The sequence below is a fragment of the Hevea brasiliensis genome, unplaced genomic scaffold, assembly GCF_030052815.1.
Source record: "Hevea brasiliensis isolate MT/VB/25A 57/8 unplaced genomic scaffold, ASM3005281v1 Scaf527, whole genome shotgun sequence".
Classification (NCBI taxonomy): domain Eukaryota; kingdom Viridiplantae; phylum Streptophyta; class Magnoliopsida; order Malpighiales; family Euphorbiaceae; genus Hevea; species Hevea brasiliensis.
The window spans coordinates 47,081-52,712 of record NW_026615059.1 but is presented as its reverse complement, the minus strand read 5'-3'; the positions used below and the strand labels follow the sequence as shown (position 1 = coordinate 52,712).

At 40.9% G+C, this 5,632-nt stretch overlaps 1 long non-coding RNA gene across 1 annotated transcript; it reads left to right on the top strand.

Moving 5' to 3' along the window:
• The first annotated feature begins 3,716 nt into the window (after nucleotides 1–3,716).
• On the top strand, nucleotides 3,717–5,092 carry LOC131177514 (uncharacterized). The gene is made up of 3 exons (XR_009146965.1): nucleotides 3,717–3,815; nucleotides 4,246–4,303; nucleotides 4,875–5,092. It is a non-coding gene; the product is annotated as an uncharacterized LOC131177514 (long non-coding RNA).
• Nucleotides 5,093–5,632: the final 540 nt, after the last annotated feature.

The following is a 5,632-nucleotide window of genomic DNA, read 5'->3' as shown; positions in this document are numbered from 1 at the left end:
AGGAACAAAGTTAAGATATAGGATAGGCTAAGTGTTATTCTTGGCAAGGAGAATGACAGGATGGAAAACCCAAAATGGGACCACATTAGTGAGAAAAGTGATGGAGGTATGGAATACAATAATAATGAGTAAATGTTAGAAGGTGTGCGATGGTGTTGCGGACTACCTAAATAGGTAGAGAAAGAGAAGTTAGTAAGCAGTAAGTTGAATAAAAGTCAGTCTAAGGGATTAAATAGGTATGATGAGAGGAAAAGAATGATAGATAATGACACATAGGTTTTAGGTTAGACTTTTGAGATAGTGAGAAGGTAGTTAGAGGTTCAGTTATGAATGTCAGCAAACATTTTTAGTGTGATCAATGTAATCACTTTGCGGTGACGCAATAACGATGTGAGCAACGATGAGGGGTAGAATAAAAAGTGACAAGTATGGATGGTAATAAATCACTAGAAAGTTTAAGGATCAAATTAATGACCATAGATAAGGGTGGAATTAGTGTTTGAAGAATCTATTAGCGAGAGAAATCTTTGAGATTCAACAAGGGTTAAGGGCACAATATAAACGATGATAGATATGAATCATAGGTCGAGTATAAGTAAAGTTAATAAATTATAAAATATTATGTCAGGAAGGACGATGGTATAGTAAAGGGTTCATGCAGATGATACCTTATAGGTAGAGCACAATTGTGCTAGGAGATGATGAAATCTGAAGAGAAAACTAAGAAACATAGGTTAAACATTATTATATGGACAATCGGGCGTAGTTGAATATAGAGGATATTTTTCTTTCTTTTCAAGTTTAGCTCGTGTTTTTGATTCGAGCATTATATAAGTAGCAGACGAGGCAAGGAGACCTAGTTATTTGAGATTTTGATAGGCACCAATTCATATACAATTTCTGATATGAGAATGACAAGAAGTGCATACCTAGTGTTAAGTATGAAAGGACGATCGAGTAATGACAGGAGTTAAATTGAGTTAGCTACTAAGGCTTCATGACTGTTTTAAACTATGAGCTAGATGAAGTACTATTTATGGATGAGTTTCAATAGATGAAATTATTCTTGATGGGTAATTTGAGGTTGAAGTTTAGAAAGCTATGGGCGTATATATGATTATATTAAGGAGAATGAACACGTGAAGTATCTTGTTTGGAATTAAGGCATGACACATATTTCCTACAAATTGTTAGTTCGGATGGAACTTATAGTTTATGGGGCTCATATTCATCCAGATAAGCAATTTCCTACTAAGGTAGTAGGAATGATAATGTTCGATAGTTAAGTTGGAAAAAGGGGGTACAAAAAAATTCTCTATGGGTAATTATAAGTGTTACATAAGGTGAAGAATGTCTTGGTAGGAGTAAATCATAGGGTTAGAACTCTCAAGTAATAGAACTAGTAATTAGGATAAGACTAAGAAATAAAAGAAAGTTAAAGTTGATGATTGGATAGACATCTTTGAAGGAAAAGGTGTAAGGATGAGATAGGACTAAAATTAAGGAATAAGTACAGCAGGTTGAAAAGATACCAACAATACCAAAAATAGGAAGAGGGAAGTGGATAAGATCCAAAGGACAGGAAGAGAGCTCGATAGAGTCAGTTATAATGATGAGGATAAGGAGTGTCTAACCACTGCCCCTGTGTTAACACTACCTATGAGCGGTGAAGGATACACCGTGTACTGTGACGCCTTCAGAGTTGGCCTAGGGTGTGTTTTGATGCGGAATGGAAAAGTAGTGGCTTATGCTTCAAGGTAGCTGAAGAGGCATGAGCAGAACTATCCCACCCATGATTTGGAAATGGCGGCTGTAGTCTTTGCACTAAAAATCTGGAGACACTACCTGTATGGTGAAGTGTGCGAGATATACACCGACTATAAGAGTTTGAAGTACATCTTCCAATAGAGGGATTTAAACTTGAGACAGAGGAGATGGATGGAGCTCGAAGACTATGATTGCACCATCTAGTACCACCTGAAGGCCAATGTAGTAGCAGATGCTTTAGCGTAAAAATCTTCCGTAGTTTGGCGCACATTTCAGAGAGAAGAGACCGTTGATTCGGAAGTACATGAGTTAATGGATCAAGGTTTAATCCTAGATCTTTCAGATGAGGGGGTCTTGTTGGCTCATTTTTGGTGAGGCGGACTTGCGAGATAGAGTTAGAGTTTCCCAACAGAGACCAACAATTAATGAAGATCATAGAAAGAGTACAGCAAGGTGAAGGTGGTGAGTTTGGATTTGCCAATGATGGTGCCCTAGTGCAAGGTTCTAGGATGTATGTGCCCGATGTGGACAATCTCAGAGATGAAATCATGCGAGAGGCACACTATACACTGTATAATGTCCACCCAGGTTCCACCAAGATGTACCATGATGTGAAAGATAGCTATTGGTGGAATGGCATGAAGAGAGACATAGCGGACTTTGTGTCCAAGTGCTTGACTTGTCAGAAGGTGAAGTTTGAACACCAGAGACGTCGGGGAAGTTGCAAGAGCTCCCTATCCAATGAAAGTGGGAAATGATTTCTATGGATTTTGTGACTGGGTTGCCTCGTACCACGCGAGAATATGATTCGATATGGGTAATTGTAGACCGCCTAACCAAATCAGCTCACTTCTTGCCTGTGAAGACTATATATTCTATGGCACAGTACGCCCGGCTCTACATTCGAGAAATAGTCAGATTGCATGGAGTTCTGGCTTTCATAATATCTGACAGAGGGCCCCAGTTCACTTCTCGATTTTGGAGAAAGTTGCAGGAGGCACTTGGCACCTGATTGAACTTGATGACGGCTTTCCACCCATGCAGACGGACAAATCGAAAGGACAATCCAAACACTGGAAGACATGCTTCGCATGAGTGTTTTGGATTTTGGAGGTCAATGGGATGAGCAGCTAGTTTTGATGGAGTTTGCCTACAACAACAGTTATCACTCCAGCATAGGGATGCCACCCTATGAGGCACTATATGGAAGAAAGTGTAGGTCTCCTCTGTGTTGGATGAAAATGGGGGAAGCGAAGGTGCATGATGTAGACCTAGTGCAAGACACTTCGAGATAGTTCCTTTAATCGAGGAATGACCAAAACAACTTTTCGAGGCGTAAGAGTTATGCAGACCCCAGACGGAGGGATGTGGAGTTTGCAGTGGGCGACTATGTATTCCTGAAGATTTATCCAATGAAGGGAGTCATGAGATTTGAAAAGAATGGCAAGTTGGCACCTCGGTATATTGGACCTTTTGAGGTTACTGATAGAGTTGGAGCAGTTGCTTACCGGTTGGAGCTACCACCCAACCTTTCTCACGTTCATTCCGTGTTTCACATCTCTATGCTCAGGAAATACATTCCCGATCCTTCTCATGTACTACAGTCGGATGTAATAGAACTTGACATTTGAGGAGCAACCTGTAGCCATAGTGGACTACCAAGTGAGACACTAAGATCAAAACAGATCCCTATGGTTAAGGTTTTGTGGAGGAGCGATCGATGGAAGAGTGCACTGGAGTCGAGCGGGACATGCGTAGCAAGTATCCTTATCTGCTCAATGTGTAATCATGTACTTTATTCGCTTTGTGTAAAATTCGAGGACGAATTTTACGTAAGGGGAAGAATGTAACACCCCTGATTTTTTATATATTATTATTGGACTTCGTGTAGGTATCCTCAATTCGCGGAAATTCGACAGTTGTCCGGATCTGTGAATTTCCGGCGTATGGACCAGCCTCTGGAAAAGTCTCCGAATTGGATCGAGGTTTTGGCTACCCCACCATTGTCAGGCATCCCGAGCGCGTTCCCGAAGTCGGAATCAGCAAAGGTAAACCCGAACCTTGCTTTTTCGTAATTTTCTAGTGCTTAAATCCATAAAATATTCGTGGTAGCTTAGAAAATTTCGATTCTTTTTGCAATAGCTTAGTAATATTTCTAAGGACCGCGGGGCAGAGTTTTATAATTTTTAGAGCTTATTTGAGCAGTTTTTGCAAAAATGATCAATTATAAGGACTAAATTGAAATTTTACATATTGTGATGGATGATTGATTTGGTGGGCCTAGGAGGGGCTGTGTGATGTAATTGAGTTGTGGATATATGAATTGTGGATATAGAAGTGTGTTTTGAGCCCTTTTGCAGGTTGGGTAGGTCCTAGGTATAGGAGGCTCACGATTTTCTGCACGACTTAGGACGTATTGGGTCTTTTCTTGATTTGTATTGGGTTATTTGTATTAAATAATTGTAATATAATTGTCAGGTGAGCCGGGACAGCCTTCTTCCTCCGCCCAGCCGCCACAGTGATTGTCGTCAAGTCTGTGAGTAAAATATTAATTTTAATTGTAATTTCACTATTATTATATGTTCAAGCATGCCCATGCATCACTTATATGCATATATTTATGTAGTTAAACTATAGTCACGTTTTATGTTGCATTGATAATCATAAAGTGCCATGGATGTTGTTGTGGTAATTTGGAGCGGTGCGTGCGTTGGCGTGCGTGATGTGGTGTGGACTATGGATAGGACGGGTAGTCACGGCTTGAGTTCTTCGCTGGGACCCGATCCTTCGAGGGGTAGTCATGGCTTGAGTTCTTCGCTGGGATCCTCGATTTGATTTATTAAGCGAAAGTCCGGCTTGAGTTCTTCGCTGGCACCAGGTTGGATTTAAGAGAGTCAGATAGGGGATCACCCCATATGTTATGATTGATGCTACAGGGTGCGTGAGTGCTCCAAATTACCTTTTTGATGTTATAATGTGAAAATGTTGTTGATGTTGCATTTCACTCTACAGGGTGCATTAGTTTTAGATAGTTATAGAGATTATGGTTAAAATTGATATTTTACTCTCTGAGTCGAACGCTCACTCCTGTTCAATATTTTTTTCAGGCTACAGGAGGATTTTATTTTGGTTAACCTGCTTTTCTCCTTCGCAGGTTGTTTATCGATATTTGTGTAATTTTATTTACTCCTAGAATTTCCGCATGTGTTAGAAGTATTTATTTGATTATGGTCTGTAATATTATTATCATGTTGGACCTGTAAACGTATAATGATATGCATGTTTGATGGATTGGATGAGGGAGCTGAGCTCCCATTTATTTTTATGAGGATATGAGTATGTGGAGGGTGAGCTGAGCTCCCCAATTGAGTATTTATTATGTTTACAGGTCGGGTGAGTCGAAAACTCCCCGTTGAAAAGTCCATTTTATGGCCGGACTCTGTCCGTTTGTTTTCTTGATATTGGGCCCAAATGGGCCTTAGAGTTGGGTAAATGAATAGTTAAGGCTTACTACGGGCCTCGGGGGCTTTAGGCTGGCCCAGGTCCTAGTGCCGGTCCGGCCCATAGGTTGGGTCGTAAAATGGCCAACAGTCCGGCCATAAAATGGCCCGTTCTGACTCCCAGGTGCACTCTTCCACTGACTGGCTCCTCCACAAAACCTTAACCATAGGGATCTGTTTGGATCTTAGCTGTCTTACTTGGTAGTCCACTATGGCTACAGGTTGCTCCTCAAATGTCAAGTTCTCTTTTAGCTCTATCACATCCGGCTGCAGTACATGAGAAGGATCGGGAATGTATTTCCTGAGCATGGAGATGTGAAACACGGGATGAACGTGAGAAAGGTTGGGTGGTAGCTCCAACCGGT